General features: G+C 41.1%; 1 protein-coding gene across 2 annotated transcripts in view; it reads right to left on the reverse strand.

The window, feature by feature from the left end:
• Nucleotides 1-15,985, reverse strand: part of prkn (parkin RBR E3 ubiquitin protein ligase) — a 1,109,690-nt gene that overhangs the window by 971,570 nt on the left and 122,135 nt on the right. The gene's annotated exons all lie outside the window — the stretch shown is intronic.

The raw sequence follows: 15,985 nt of genomic DNA on the forward strand, positions 1-15,985 counted from the left end.
CTCTCCCTAGTTACCCTTTTGTCCTTCATGTATTTATAAAAACCCCTTGGATTCTCCTGAACCTGATTTGCCAAAGCTACCTCATATCCCTTTTTTGCCCTCCTGACTTCCCTCTTAAATATATTCCTACTGCCTTTATACTCTTCTCAGGATTCACTCAATCTCACCTGTCTATACATGACATATGCTTTTTTTTCTTAACCAAAACCCCAAGTTCTCTAGTTATCCAGCATGCCCTACACCTATCAACCTTTCCTTTCATCCAAACAGGAATATATTGTCTCTGGACTCTCGTTAAATCATTTCTGAAAGCTTCCCATTTTCCAGCTGTCCCTTTACCTGCGAACATCTGCCCCCAATCAGACTTTGAAAGTTCTTGCCTAATTCCATCAAAACTAGCCTTCCTCCAATATACAACCTCAACCTTTAGATCGGGTCTATCCTTATACATTACTATATTAAAACTAATAGAATTATGATCACTGGCTCCAAAGTGCTCCCCCGCTGACACCTCAGTCACCTGCCCTGCCTTATTTCCCAAGAGCAGGTCAAGTTTTGCACCTTCTCTAGTTGGTATATCCACATACTGAATCAGAAAATTTTCTTATACACACTTAACAAATTCCTCTCCATCTGAACCCTGAGCACTATGGCAGTCCCAGTCTATGTTTGGAGTGTTAAATTTCTCTACCATTAACACCCAATTATTCTTACACATAACTGAAATCTCCTTCCAAATTTGTTTCTTAATTCCCCGTTGAGTATTAGGGGGTCTATAATACAATGCCAATAAGGTGATCTCCCTTTCTCATTTCTCAGTTCCACCTAAATAACTCCCCTCGATATATTCCCAGGAATATCCTCCCTAAGTACAGCAATAATGCTATCCTTATCAAAAATGCCACATCCCCTCCTTTCTTGCCCCCTTTCTTTCCTTCCTATAGGATTTGTATCCTGAAACTTTAAGCTGCCAGTCCTGTCCATTCCTGAGCCATGTTTCTATAATTGTTATGATATCCCAGTCCCATGTTCCTAACCATGCTCTGAGTTCATCTGCCTTCCTGTTAGGCCTCTTGCATTGAAGTAAATGCAGTTTAATTTATCAATCCTACCTTGCTCTCTACTTTGTTCCTGTCTATCCTGACTGTTTAACTTACTCTTTTTCCCAACTGTACCAGTCTTAGATTGATCTTTTTCCTCACTATTTCCTTGGGTCCCTGCAGACATAATCATCAGTAACATGGAAACTGTCCCTAAACTGCCACATCTGATATGAAGAGCACATCACTCTACTAAAGGCCATCTTTGTTCCTTCACAATCTACAGGCCCAAGAAATAGCACCATCTTACTGCTCTAAAAGACAGTGCTCCAGGCTAACTTAGTATTTATGGCTTATAATTTTAAAATTTAATCAAGAGACAGATTTCTATAAAATATATAATCAAGAAAGAACCCACTCTACTCACTACTGTAGACTTACAGCAAGGTTACATGTTAAAAACTATGCAATTATCTGTTCGTGTGCTATGAGCTTTCCCACACAGGTTCTTCTTATGTCAGCTGTGAATTTCGCTGTTTGTTAATTTTTCCTAAACACATTCTGATGTCTAGAGATACATGAACTCAAACAGCAAAGGCAGTAGCTGTGCAGATTCGCTGCTGTGTAAGTTAGCAGTGCAGGTTTCTTTCTCTCTCTCCCGCATTGACCTTGTGCTCGCTGCCTTTTGTTATCTTCCTCCATTTTTGAAAATTTCCACTGTGTTGACTTTTTCCCCCAAAGTTCCAAAACAATGCAACAGCGTATAAAACAGTAATTGCTGCTCCTGGAATTCAAGGAAATCACCTCCAACACCTAAAATACCTCAAAAAAGGAGCAGCTTTAACATGCAAAACTTTTTCCCATCCTCCAAATTGGATTAAGATCCTGCAGGGACTGAACAAAACTAATGCTGAGAGGATGTTTCCCCTTGTCAGAGAGTCTAGAACAAGTGAACATGCTTTCAAAATTAGGACTCCCTCAAACTGTTTTTGTTCTGAGAGTTGTTACTCTATAGAATGTTCTTCTCCAGAGAGCAGTGGAATCTTCCTTTAATACTTTTAAGGCTGAATTATATACATTTTTGTCAAAAAAAGGGACAATGGTTATGATGGCACACAGGGAAATGCAAATAAAATCACAATTAGATCAGTCAGGACCTTACTAATTGGTGGAGCCTACACCTGTTTCTTCTTGTGCTCCTTTGTGTAATGAGGTAAGGTGTGAGAATATTTCAGTAGAACTAGATGGCCAAAAACCAGAGCCTAATGTTTTAAAAGGAAAACCATGAAACATATAAATTTGCCAATGACAAATGATTTATAAGAAGGAACATAAATGGCAGCCAAACAAGACAAAGAACCATTGATAATTTAAGTGAATGAGCAAAACTGTCCCAGTTGCACTTGTACACATAACAGATAGATTTAGGTACTTTTTAAATGGTGAAAATCTAGGATTACTGAAGCTTCAACTGAATTTAAGGGCAAGTGTACTCAGATAACTATAATGTAGGGTTAGAACATAAAGAGAAGAAGATTTCCTGCTGCTAAACAAAACTCAGATTAGATCACCTACGTTGTACTGGATTGGGCACAAACCTAAGAAAGAACATATTGGTCAAAGAAAGAATACAACACTTATTCATCAAAAGATTATCAGGGCTCCAAGTGTTAAAACAGAGGAAAAATTGAATAAACCAAGTTTATGTTCTCTGGAACATAGTCAGTTGTGGGGAGATACGATTGAGGTTTTTAGAGATTTTGAAATAATTGCTAGGAAAGATAGAAACTTTTTGTCATAGCAGGAAGTCTATGGGAAATAACTAAAACATCAAAACCATGCTACATAGGAGAGAATTTAGGGAATATCTCTTAGCGCAAGAGCAGGAGTAATAAATTATCCACTAAACTCAATTGATATTAGCTCAGCTAATGATTTTAAGTAAGAGAACACAAAGATTTATGTTTGTCAAGAATATTAAGAGATATGGAGCCAAGGCAGGCAGATAAAGTTAAGATACAAATCACACTGAATTATCTTACTGAATGGTATCTTTCCTTCTGCCAAACCGACAGCACTAATGCTTTCACTAGCTTATGGATCAGTCACATGTATTTGCATGTGCCTGGTGGTCAATTTGTAAGCCTTCCATTGTAGCAATGATGGAAATGCCCAAGAGTTGAATGGGCTACTGCAGGCACTCCAATCTCCAAGAAAAGCAAATAAATTTTGTGGCCATGATTTTGACTTGGGTTATAACGGCTTCCATTGAGAAACAAGGTCACAGTTCAAACCTGCACAATGGAAGCAGGGCTGGTGAATCTCACATTTGTAAAGCTGTACAAAAAATGGTGAGAAAAAATTGAAGTAAACAATGAAGAAACAAATTAAGCAGTAAACATAAGGACAAAGCCATAGACAGACAAGAAGACGTTGTATAGATGACTGTTGTTTGAATTGATAATTTGGAGGAGCCAGTGTTAGACTGTTGTGTTAAAAATCACACAACACAAGATTATAGTCCAACAGGTTTATTTGGAAGTACTAACTTACGGAGCGCTGCTCCTTCATCACGTGGTTGTGGAGTATAAGATCGTACAACACAGAATTTAGAGGAAAAGTTTACAATGTGATGCAACTGAAACTATATATTGAAAAAGACCAAAATGAACTTGAAATTCCAATTCTGTGAACAGATTGGCTCAATCTGAAATAGTAACTGTGGTTTGATCTGTCTTTATTGATACAAGCCTTAACTGATCAGTCCTTCTGGGTTAGGCTACCATGAGTCTTGAGACTCAGGGACTGGTCCTGCACTATTGACAGACTGCTCCCTTAGTCTGTCTCCAGCCTTAATGTGCAGCACCTCAGTCTCTGCCTTAATTAAGAGTGACAATTGTCTGATTCTCAGGAATTCCAAAAAACTCTTTTATTTGCATACTATTATACATAATGCTGATATCTAACATACTTCCTTAATACACACCATACTTCTCAGGGTCTCAATTGCCTGTGATCGATATTGCCAGTTTTATGTTATCAACATATGTATTCACATTATACTGTCAGTTGCAGAGAAGGAATTGAATCAATGGCAAGGGCAAGGAATTGGTGATGGAAACCAGATTGCAAATCCTGAGACATGGATATCAGGAAAGATGCGCACAGCAACAATTTCAAGAACTTTGGAAGGAAACAAAGATTGGTAATGAAGCAGAAAGTTTTAATCACAAAAGTATTCAGAGTGGGTTTTAAAAGGAAGGAAATTCGTAATGGTATTGAAAGGGAGGGGAAGCACCTGAAGTGAAGGAGGAATTTACAGAAAATACAGGAGCTGGAAATGTGTTGCTGGAAAAGCGCAGCAGGTCAGGCAGCATCCAGGGAACAGGAGAATCGACGTTTCGGGCATAAGCCCTTCTTCAGGAAAGCAACAATACAGGAAAATACAGGAGCCAGGAAAGGAAGGTGGGTGTAGTACAATAATCAGTAGTATATTAAAAGGAAAGATCTTACCAATGGAGATACAGACCAATGTATTTGCCACTACTGCTCACAGTTTAAATAACAATATCTTAACTGAGATATACTGTTGAATAAATTAAGGAATTTAAAAATTGATTTTTATATCAACAAAATTGGAAGCCTACTTAATGTCACCACTGAGCAGATCTACACATGATATAGCACCAGTTCAATTCCAGTTGGCATAGAAAGGGGGAGTATGAAGACAGATTGATTTAATTCTAAAAGGCAGTCTCAACTTAATGGAAACAGAAGGACATTCTACCAGGGCAGCAAATTTCCAATCTAAATCTTGAATGCTTCACGTTGTAGGAACATTTACATTAATTCTAATTGCAGCCCCATTCTGGTGGAAATTTCTGGATATTTCACCATTAAAACAAATTGGCTGCATTCACTAAATGCTGGATACTGGAGGTAAAGTGAGTTTAACTAGTACAATCTTGGAAGAACATTTTACATATGAACTGTGTAGATCTGCAGTATTAGCATGGGATCAGCTTTTTTTTCACCAAAATATCGAGTTGGTTGGTCAGCGCACCAGGACAGTCTACAAGATCAGGTATAACAGATTCCTAACCTTGGAGGTGCTGGTCAAATCCTTAAACTCATGGAGTCCAATCCCAGGGAGGGTGCTGTATGGAAGGTGAGGACTGCAGATGCTGGAGATCAGAGTCGAGAGTGTGGTGCGAGAAAAGCACATTCGGTCAAGCAGCATCCAAGGAGCAGGAGAATCATCCTGATGAAGGGCTTATGCCCGAAACGTTGATTCTCCTGCTCCTCAGACGCTGTGCTTTTGCAACACCACAATCTTGACAGGGTTCTGTATGGAGTTGGGTGGAATCGCACCTTCTCCTCCTGTCCTAAAATGCATGCTGCCAATACACTTGCCTTCTTCCCAAGGCTATCCATACTCTGTGTTGAGGTCTTGAATACATAGTTACAATTAAACCTGTGAGCTATACAGTCATAGAGTCATAAAGATGTACAGCATGTAAATAGACCCTTCAGTCCAACCCGCCCCTGCTGACCAATCTAGTCCCACCTGCCAGCACCCGGCCTATATCCCTCCAAACACTTCCTATTCATATACCCATACAGTTGCCTTTCAAATGTTGCAATTGTACCAGCCTCCACCACTTCTCTGGCAGCTCATTCCATTTCACGTACCACCCTCTGCACGAAAACGTTGCCCCTTAGGTCTCTTTTATATCTTTCCCCCACACGCTAAACCTATGCTCTCTAGTTCTGGACTCACCAACCCCAGGGAAAAGACTGTGTCTATTTATCCTATCCATGCCCCTCATGATTTTATAAACCTCTATAAAGTCACCCCTCAGCCTCCAATGCTCCAGGGAAAATAGCCATAGACAATTCAACCTCTCCCTAAAGCTCAAATCCTCCAACCCTGTAAATCTTTTCTGAACTCTTTCAAGTTTCACAACATCTTTCCGATAGGAAGGAGACTAGAATTGCACACAATACTCCAACACTGGCTTAACGAATGTCCTGTACAGCTGCAACATGACCTCCCAGCTGCTGTACTCAATACTCTGACCAATAAAGGAAAGCATACCACTATCCTAGCTACCTGCAACTCCACTTATAAGGAACTATGAACCTGCACTTTAAGGTCTCTTTGTTCTGCAACACTCCCTAGGACCTTACCATTAAGTGTATAAGTCCTGTTAAGATTTGCTTTTTCAAAATGCAGCACCTCACATTTATCTAAATTAAACTCCAAATCAAGTTTGTGAGATATGATTTCCCACACACAAAGCCATTTTGACTATCCCTAATCAGTCCTCGCTTTTCCAGATTCCCTCCAACAACTTGCCCACCACTGACCTCAGGCTCACTGGTCTATAGTTCCCTAGCTTGTCCTTACCACCCTTCTTAAACAGTGGCACCATGTCAGCCAACCTCCAGTCTTCCGGCACCTCACCTGTGACTATCCATGATACAAATATCTCAGCAATCACTTCTCTAGCTTCCCACAGAGGTCTAGGGTTCACCTGATCAGGTCCTGGGGATATATCCACTTTTATGCATTTCAAGACATCCAGCACTTTGTCCTCTGCAATATGGACATTTTTCGAGATGTAACTATCTATTTCCCTACATTCTATATCTTCAGTGTCCTTTTCCACAGTAAATACTGATGCAAAATACTCGTTTTGTATCTCCCCCATTTTCTGCAGCTCCATAGAAAGGCTGCCTTGCTGATCTGTGAGGATCGCTCCCAAACTACCCTTTTGTCCTTAATGTATTTGTAAAAACCCTTTGGATTATCCTTAATTCCATTTGCCAAAGCTATCTCATGTCCCATTTTTGCCCTATATTTGTGGGTAATCCAAGATGGAGGACAGGAAGAATGTCTGGCTGTAACAGCTGCTCCTTTTTTGAGGTATTTTAGGTGTTGGAGGTGATTTCTTCAAATTCTAGGAGCAGCAATTACTGTTTCATATGCTGTTATATTGTTTTGGAACTTTGGAGAGAGAGAGAGAGAGAGAGAGCACGAAAGAGCGAGAGCGAGAGAAACTGACACCACAGTGAACCTACACAGTTACTGCCTTTGCTGTTTGAATTCATGTGTCACTGGACATCGGAGTGCGTCTGGTAAAATTGACAAACAGTGAAATTCACAACAAATCTTGGAGGAACGTTTGGGCGAAGTCACAGCACAGAAACAGGTAAGTGAATAGCTTTCAGTGTGGCCTACGTAAAGTCTGCAGTAGTGAGAAACGTGGGTTCTTTCTTGATTGTATGTTTTTTGCGATATGTCTCTTAATTAAACTTAAAATATAAGTCATAACTATTAATTTAACCTGGAGTTAGTTAAATCCAACATTTCCAGTCTAATTGATATTTAAAATACCAATCCTTTCCTGGAGTTGGTGGCTGCCCACCCTTTATTTCATCTTAGAAAATATCAAGATCAAGAGGTAGGAACCAGCTTCCTGACGTACTTGGAAGTTTTGTCCACTTACCCCATTCACAACTCATCACCCCATTCAGCCAGGTTAAAGAAAACCATTCACTTTACATCAACCCTATCTAACTCATCCATAATTTTAGAATAATTCCTATATATTGACAATCTCAAGCATTCTTACCTTGCGAGTACACATTCATGTCATATCTCTCCATCACCTCAGATGGTGCAGACCATGCTCCAACTTTAAGACAATCAGGGAGAGCAGTAATGACCCTGACATGAGGATACAATCCTTTTCAAGTACTTCTCAACTAAAAGCAGATTTGGTAATTTGGGAGCCATTAATATGGGCATATACTTATCGAACAGAACTAAAGAATGGGGAAAGCGCTGGTGGCATTCCAAGTACATTGTGCAGCTATTGAAGGAGTTTGCCTTAAGCATGTGCAGCGTGTTAATGCAGGCCACAATATGTTCTCTCACACAGAATGGACAGCTATATGGAACATGGCCAACAAGAGGAGAGGCCACATTGGATTTGAAAATGGGCAAGGTGTAGAACTTGGAGGCAGGTGAGCACTCTGATCATAATGCCCACAATTTGGTTATATTTACTTCAGCCTTGGAAAGGGATAGTTTTATACCACAGGGCAAGGGCTACAGCTGGGGGAAAGGCAATTAAGATGAGATTAGGTGAGATTTAGGATGCATAGGATTGGGAAGGAAACTGCAGGGATGAGCACAAGTGAAATGTGGAGCTTGTTCAAGAAACAGCTACTGCGTGTCCTTGATAAGTATATACTTGTCAGGCAGAGAGGAAGTGTTCAAGTGAGGGAACCGTGGTTTACTAAAAGAAGTTGAATCTCTTGTTAAGAGGAAGAACGAGGTTTAGGTTAGGACGAGATGTGAAGGCTCGGTTAGGGCGCTTGAGAGTTACAAGTTAGCCAGGGAAGACCTAAAGAGGGTGTTAAGAAGAGGCAGGAGGTTCATGAGAAGTCGTTGGCACGTCGAATCAAGAAAAACCCTAAAGCTTTCTATAATTATGTCAGGAATAAAAGAATGACAAGAGTAAGAGAGAGGATAGTAGTGGGAAGTTGTGCGTGGAGTCCGAAGTGATAGGAGAGGCGCTAAATGAATATTTTTCATCAGTATTCACAAGGAAGAAGACAATGTTGTCGAGGAGAATACTGAGATACTGGCTACTAGACTAGACAGGACTGAGATTCATAAGGAGGAGGTGTTAGCAATTCTGCAAAGTGTGAAAATAGATAAGTCCCCTGGGCTGGATGGGATTTAGTTTAGGATTCTCTGGGAAGCTAGGGAGGAGATTGCAGAACCTTTGGCTTTGATCTTTATATCATCATTGTTGACTGGAATAGTGCCAAAAGACTGGTGGATAGTAAATATTGTCCCCTTGTACAAGAAAGGGAATAGAGACAACCTTGATAATTATAGATTACTTAGATTAGTGAGCCTTACTTTGGTTGTTGGTAAAGTGTTGGAAAGGATTGTAAGAGAGGATTGATAATCATCTAGAAAGGAATAATTTGATTAGGGATAGTCAACATGGTTTTGTGAAGGGTAGGTTGTGCCTGACAAACCTTATTGAGTTCTTTGAGAAGGTGACCAAACAGGTGGATGAGGATAAAGAGGTTGATGTCATGTATATGGATTTCAGTAAGGCTTTTGATAAGGTTCCCCATGGTAGGCTATTGCACAAAATATGAAGGCATGGGATTGAGGGTGATTTATTGGTTTGGATCAGAAATTGGCTAGCTGAAAGAAGACAGAGGGTAGTGATTGATGGGAAATATTCATCCTGGAGTTCACTTACTGGTAATGTACTGCAAGAATAGATTTTGGGGCCACTGATATTTGTCATTTTTATAAATGACTTGGATGAGGTTGTAGAAGGATGAGTTAGTAACATTGCAGATGACACTAAAGTCAGTGGAGTTGTGGACAGTGCGGAAGGATGTTGCAGGTTACAGACGGACATAGACAAGCTGAAGAGCTGGGCCGAGTAGCAAATGGAGTTTAATGCAGAAAAGTGTGATGTGATTCACTTTGAAAGGGGTAACAGGAATGCAAAGTACTGGGCTAATGGTAAGATTCTTGAGAGTGTGGATGAGCAGAGAGATCTCTGTGTCCATGTGCATAGATCCCTGAAAGTTGCCAATAGGTTGATAGGTTGTTGAGAAAGCGTACAGTGTGTTAGCTTTTATTGGTAGAGGGATTGAATTTCAGAGTCATGAGGTCATGTTGCAGCTGTACGAAACTCTGGTGCGTCCACACTTGGAATATTGTGTACAGTTCTGTCGCCACATTATAGGATGGATGCGGAAGCATTGGAAAAAGTACAGATGAGATTTACCAGGATGTTGCTTGGTATGAAGGGAAGATCTTATGAGGAAAGGCTGAGGGACTTGAGGCTGTTTTCATTAGAGAGAAGGTTAAGAGATGACTTAATAGAGACATACAAGACGATCAGAGGATTAGATAAGGTGGATAGTAAGAGCCTTTTTCCTTGGATGGTGGTGGCTAGCACGAGGGAACGTAGCTTTAAAACGAGGGGTGACCTTCTTTACTCAGCAAGTAGTAAGACCGTGGAATGCCCTGCCTGCAAAAGTAGTAGACTCACCAACTTTAAAGGGCATTTAAATGGTCAATGGATAAATATGGATGATAATGGAATAGTGTAGGTCAGATGGGCTTCAGATTGGTTTCACAGGTCAACGCAATATCAAGGGCTGAAGGGCCTGTGTTGCACTGTAATGTTCTGTGTTCTAACATGGTGTTATTGGTGCAATATATCGGGGTTAGGACTGTAGAGGTTGGTCAACTACCTAAATGAAATGTAGATGTGCTGGGTAGTGTCCATGTTTGGGAAATGATGTTTAACTTAATAAACTGTAGTGTTATACATTTAGGCAGGCAAAATACAATATGTACATACACCAAAAGGATTCAGAAAAGACTTACAAGCATGTTGCCAAGGTTGGAGGGTTTGAGTCATAGGGAGAGGCTGAATAGGCTGGGGCTATATACCCTGGAGTGTTGGAGGCTGAGGGATGACCTTATAGAAGTTTATAAAATCATGAAAGGCATGGATAGGGTAAATAGATAAGGTCTTTTCCCTTGGATCCAAGGTGGGAGTGACACCCCTTGTTGGGGAGAAGCCCAAGGAAGACGAATAAACTGAGGAGTTAAAACAGAAATATCCTGGTATTTTCCCAGACTGTGTAGTAACCAGATCCCACTATCATAAGTCACAGCACAAAGAGAAAAATTTGGCATAATGGTGCAGGAAAAACCCAAACAGGCAATGGGTCAGACATAAGTGTTTAGTCCTGAAAAAATGTATATATGGATGCGTACTCCGATAAGGAGGCAGACAATATTCCAGAGGGTTATTATCTGAAAGATTGAATCCTAAGACAGAAATGGAGATCACGACAGGTTAGTGCAGAAGAGAAATGGGCCGAAGTGTACCAGATTGTGATGTCGGTAGCATACAGACAGGAGGTATTACGAGTAGCACATGAACTGCCTGGACGAGGTCACAAAGGGGTACAAAAGACTCAGGTTAAAGGTATAAACACATTTTTATTGGCCTGGAAGGCACAAGGATGTGGTTAACCTTTGCTGTACGTGTCATACCTGTCAAATGATAGGTAAGCCACAGGTGGTAATAAAACCAGCACCTTTGTCATCAATTCCCGCATTTAAAGAACTTTTCATGTGGGTTATAACTGATTGTGTAGGTCCCCTCCCAAGAACTAGAAGTGGGAACCAGTACTTGTTAATCATAGTAGATGTCTCGACCAGATTTCTGGAGGCAATTCTATTATGGTGTATCAAGGTAAAATAGGTGGGAGGGGAGTTAGTAGCTTTCTTCACACAGTCTGGGCTACCCAGAGAGATTCATTCAGACCAAGGGTCAAATTTTACTGCTAGGCTGTTTAAGGAGGTTATGGATAGCTTAGGTTTACAGCACTTTGAATCCAGTGTGTATATTCCTGAATCCCAGGGAGCTTTAGAAAGATAGCATCAGACCTTGAAGACCATCTTGACAGCATACTAAAAGGATTACTCGAATGATTTGAAAAAAGGTATCCCATTTATATTGTTTGCCATTAGAGATGCCCCAAACAAATCTACTCAGTTCACTTCCTTTGAATTAATATTCGGGCATGAAGTGAGAGGACCTTTGAAATTAATTAAAGAAAAATTGACAGGACCAACTTTGGAAATCTCCCACTTAGATTATGTATTGGAGGTGAGGGAGAAATTAATCGAGTAGGTGAGTTAGCTAAACAGCACCTAAAGAGGGCACATTGTAGAATGAAGCAGGTGGCAGATAAAAGCTCTGAGACTCTTAACGTTTTCCCGAGGGGATGACATGTTACTTCTGTTACCAGTTATATGAGATCCCTTCAAAGTCAGGTTTAGTGGTCCCTATCAAATTGAGAAAAAGTTGACTCAGGTGGCCTATCTAGTAAAAAAAAAGGTATCAGTTATGCCATGTGAACATGTTGAAACCGTATTATTCTAGACAGAAAGAACTGGAGAAACAGGAGTTAGTTATTGCCCCGCAGAGTGAGGAATCAAATCCAGATAATGTGGATTTTGTTGTGCCTCAAAATAGACTACCCCATGTTGTAGCACTTCCCACCTTTCAGTTGAGCAGCAATATATACTGCAATACACTAGGCATCGCAGTTGTGGGGGGTATGATGGATGGATCAATCAAAGTCTGCACTGGGAGGAGCAATTTACCCCTATATCTTTCTTGTCAACATTTACATGTTGGTCCAGAAGCCCATTGCATCCATTTTTTAATGTACTTCTTTGATGCTATAATTAGACGTTATATTGTTTTCAAAGTAGTCAACTAATTAACAAAATAATTTGATTCACAGCCGAACATATTTCACCTAACCCTAAAATAAATAAGAAGTGATCTACATGAAATGAATTGAATATGCAGGGAACATAAGTAAATAGTATTATTGTTGTGATGGGTATAGCAAGAGGATTTATTTATATGGAGCAGTAGATTAAACAATAGTAACACAAACTAAATTGGGCTGAGTTCAGAGGCAACATGTAGCAATTAATGAAATTTGTTTCTCAAAATGTGTGGTTTTAAAAACTCAAGCTTGCATTAGATTGGCTTTCCAAAAATATAATTATTTATTTCCCTATGGGATCCATCTTTTCTAGTAACCACTTTTCATTTAAGTATCAGGCAATAAAACACCAGGAACCAGTTGCGAAAAGGATTATTTTTCAGATCAATCCTAGAATTGATTTCAAGCCACACTATTCATCAGCCTGAAGCCATACTGTAACATCAGGAACTAGAAAATATTTATTCCACATTATACTCCATTTAATTTCCATTAATAAAAGTGATACCATTTCAGGTTCTAAAACAACAGTATAGCCTGCAATGTTTAAGACGCAGAAAACTTAAAATTTTAGAAATGTCAACAATTTTTAACACAATGAAAATCTTTGAAATGTCCAAACAAGTTGAATGGGATTGATTGTAAAAAAAAATGACATATTTGCATATTTTGCACTGTGTGAACAATTTGTTAGAAATTATATTTTTTTTCTCATCAGACAAGTCCAAGCTGGAGAACTGGACCTTCAGTAACCAACACATTATATCCAAATGGGAGAGTCGGCTGCACTATATGTCTCTTCCTTTCCTCAGATCCCTCTACTTTCCATTGCATTCATGAGAGTCGATCATTATACTTACATGATTTATGTTACAGCAAAGTTCCTTTCATCCCATGGCACCTATGCAAATTCCACAAGTGATGTTAGTGGGCTTTGGGCCAGCATTTCCATGCTTTAAAGTCATTGCAGTTGACATCTGCATCACTAAGATGACAATGCTAGTTTAGCTAACACCAATGAAATGGTGCAATCCACTTTTGATCAACATTTTACGCATTTATTACATACGTGCAAGGAAAAGTTTGTAAATGAAACATAATTGGAGTTTGCAAATGAATGCTTCATGTATTTGCACCTTCAATGTCTTCATATCCAGCAAACATGGATCCTATCCCTTTGCCCATCGATGTGATCCTGAATCCGTACACCCTAGGTGATGTCCGAACCATTTTTCAGTTGTATTGTACATTTAGAGAATAGCAAATGATGGCATGGAATGCACCTCATACTGGTCATGATCAGCATCAGGGTCAGACTGATTGCCAGGTATGCCCCCAGATCCTCTATGTCCCCTTTTGCCATGGACTATCCCAGCAGCCATTACAACCTATCTCACCAATAAGTAGAGTAACTGCACTGAACTTTGCCTCCAACGCCCTTCCCTACCCCCAAGCTCCAATATTACACATTATGATTACCCACTCTGATCTTCCCCGCAATACCTATGGAGGCCAGGGAGGTGATCACTGCTAATAAACACCCCACCTTCCTTACCCTACCATCTGTTGTTGTTCCACATACACCCTAACTTCCTTGAGCAACTCCCTCACAATCCTTGTTCTCACTTCCTCAAATGCCTTTGCTTTCCCCACCCCTAGCTCTGACTCCCCAACCTCCTTTGGCAGTGATCTCTCCTTTCACAATCCCCATTAATGATCGATCAATGCATGTCCAGAACTGCATTCTTTGCAGTCTTAGCAGCTCCCCAGCCGACAATAATTCCTCTGACTGTTGTTGCTGGGCCTACAAAACATTCATTGCTCACTTTCAGGCTGCAGTAAGGCACTGCGCTGACAGTGAACATCCTGAGGTGCTGACTGACCAAGGCCAAGTCCCTTGGCTGTGTGGGGACTGTGCTCTGACAGACAGAACTAAGAATCTCTGACTGATAGTACTAGAAACCTCAACCAACAGTGACCTCACCTTGACTGAACTGAGGACAAGCCCCGACCCAACTTCTGACATGGCCAATTGATTGAATGCACATGAAGTGTATTTGCTAGGCAAGCAGCTGACACATGTTGCAAGTGTTAAACTGAAGTCTCAGCATACTGTACAGCAAGATGTCTCCTTACTGAACAAATTCCTATTGATACTCATAACAGGTACATGTCTGTGGGTTGCACAAAAGAGCTTGTTAATATGGCAGCATTGATAGCCTCTGACTCTGGCTAAACTACCAATGTGCTAATTGGCATAGCATTGCAGCAAGGCATGGCATGGATGCTGTAGGCATGCAGATAGATGCTAAGTGTGCAAGCATAAAGAGAGAAAGCAAACAGCCCTGGATTGTAGGTGGAAGTGGACACTGCAGATGCTGGAGATTAGGGTCAAAATTAGAGTGCTGCTGCGAGAGTAGTGAGTGGTTCCTGATGAAGGGCTTTTGCCCGCAACGCCGATTTTCCTGCACCTCGGATGCTGCCTGACATGCTGTACTTTTCCAGCACCACTCTAGTCTTAGCCCTGGATTGTAGCTGGTCCAATCCGGGAGCTGTGCCTGCCCCTCTATCCAAAGTGTCCCTGCTACAGTTTTTCAATGCTAATTGAAAATGTCCTTCCCAAACAGCCTGAAAGTATATTGGAGAAGTGCCATGATGGTCGCAAAGGGTTGGGAAGTGTCAGATGCCAGCGTCCATGTTTTCAGAGGTGTGCGAAGTTGCTATCCATGGCTTTTGCTCTGAGCTACTGCTTGGTCAAAACCAGTTCAAGATGACAGTAGATTGAGGCTCCCGTGCCAGAGTTCATTTGCTCCAACTGCTTTTCGTTTTCTTTTTCCTTTCTTCCCCCCACTTTTCCTTTCTTTATCCATACTTATCTTGAGCTTGGATGGCATCGATAGTGAGAGACCAGCACACGGACCTCAAGCAGAAACAGGACGCTGATCTCAAGCGGTCATGAGCCAGGCCGGGGGAGCAGATTTTGGGCAGGCCTACCGCGGGCCTTGAGTGAGCCGAGCAAGCAGGAGAGTGAGCCTTGACTTACTTTTCCGGAGGAAACACAGGAGCTAGATTTAACAGCTGCTACATTGGCAGAGGCGATATCAGTGAAATAGACTGAGGAGCAGACTTTAAAAACTCCAAGCCCCAGAGGAAAGGTATTTAATCGATTGACCGAACAATCGATTATCCCAATGAAATAGTGCCCGCCCATCACATTCGGATAATCGAGGTTCCCCTGTATCTAAAATCCTCATTCCAGATATCATTCTAGTAAATCTGCTTTGTACTCTCTCCAGGGCTTTAAAATCCTTCCTTAAATGAGGTGCCCACAATTGAACGCAATACTCCAAATGTGGTGTGATCAACGACCCATTGTCTCAGCCTGCTCCTGCCCCACCGAACTCATCTCTGCATACCTCGACACGGTCCTGTCCCCCTTAGTCCAAGAACTCCCCACCTACGTTCGGGACACCACCAATGCCCTCCACCTCCTCCATGATTTTCGCTTCCCCGGTCCCCAACGCCTTACCTTCACCATGGACATCCAGTCCCTGTACACCTCCATCCCCCAT

Source organism: Chiloscyllium plagiosum, chromosome 9 (assembly GCF_004010195.1).
Source record: "Chiloscyllium plagiosum isolate BGI_BamShark_2017 chromosome 9, ASM401019v2, whole genome shotgun sequence".
Taxonomy (NCBI): Eukaryota; Metazoa; Chordata; class Chondrichthyes; order Orectolobiformes; family Hemiscylliidae; genus Chiloscyllium; species Chiloscyllium plagiosum.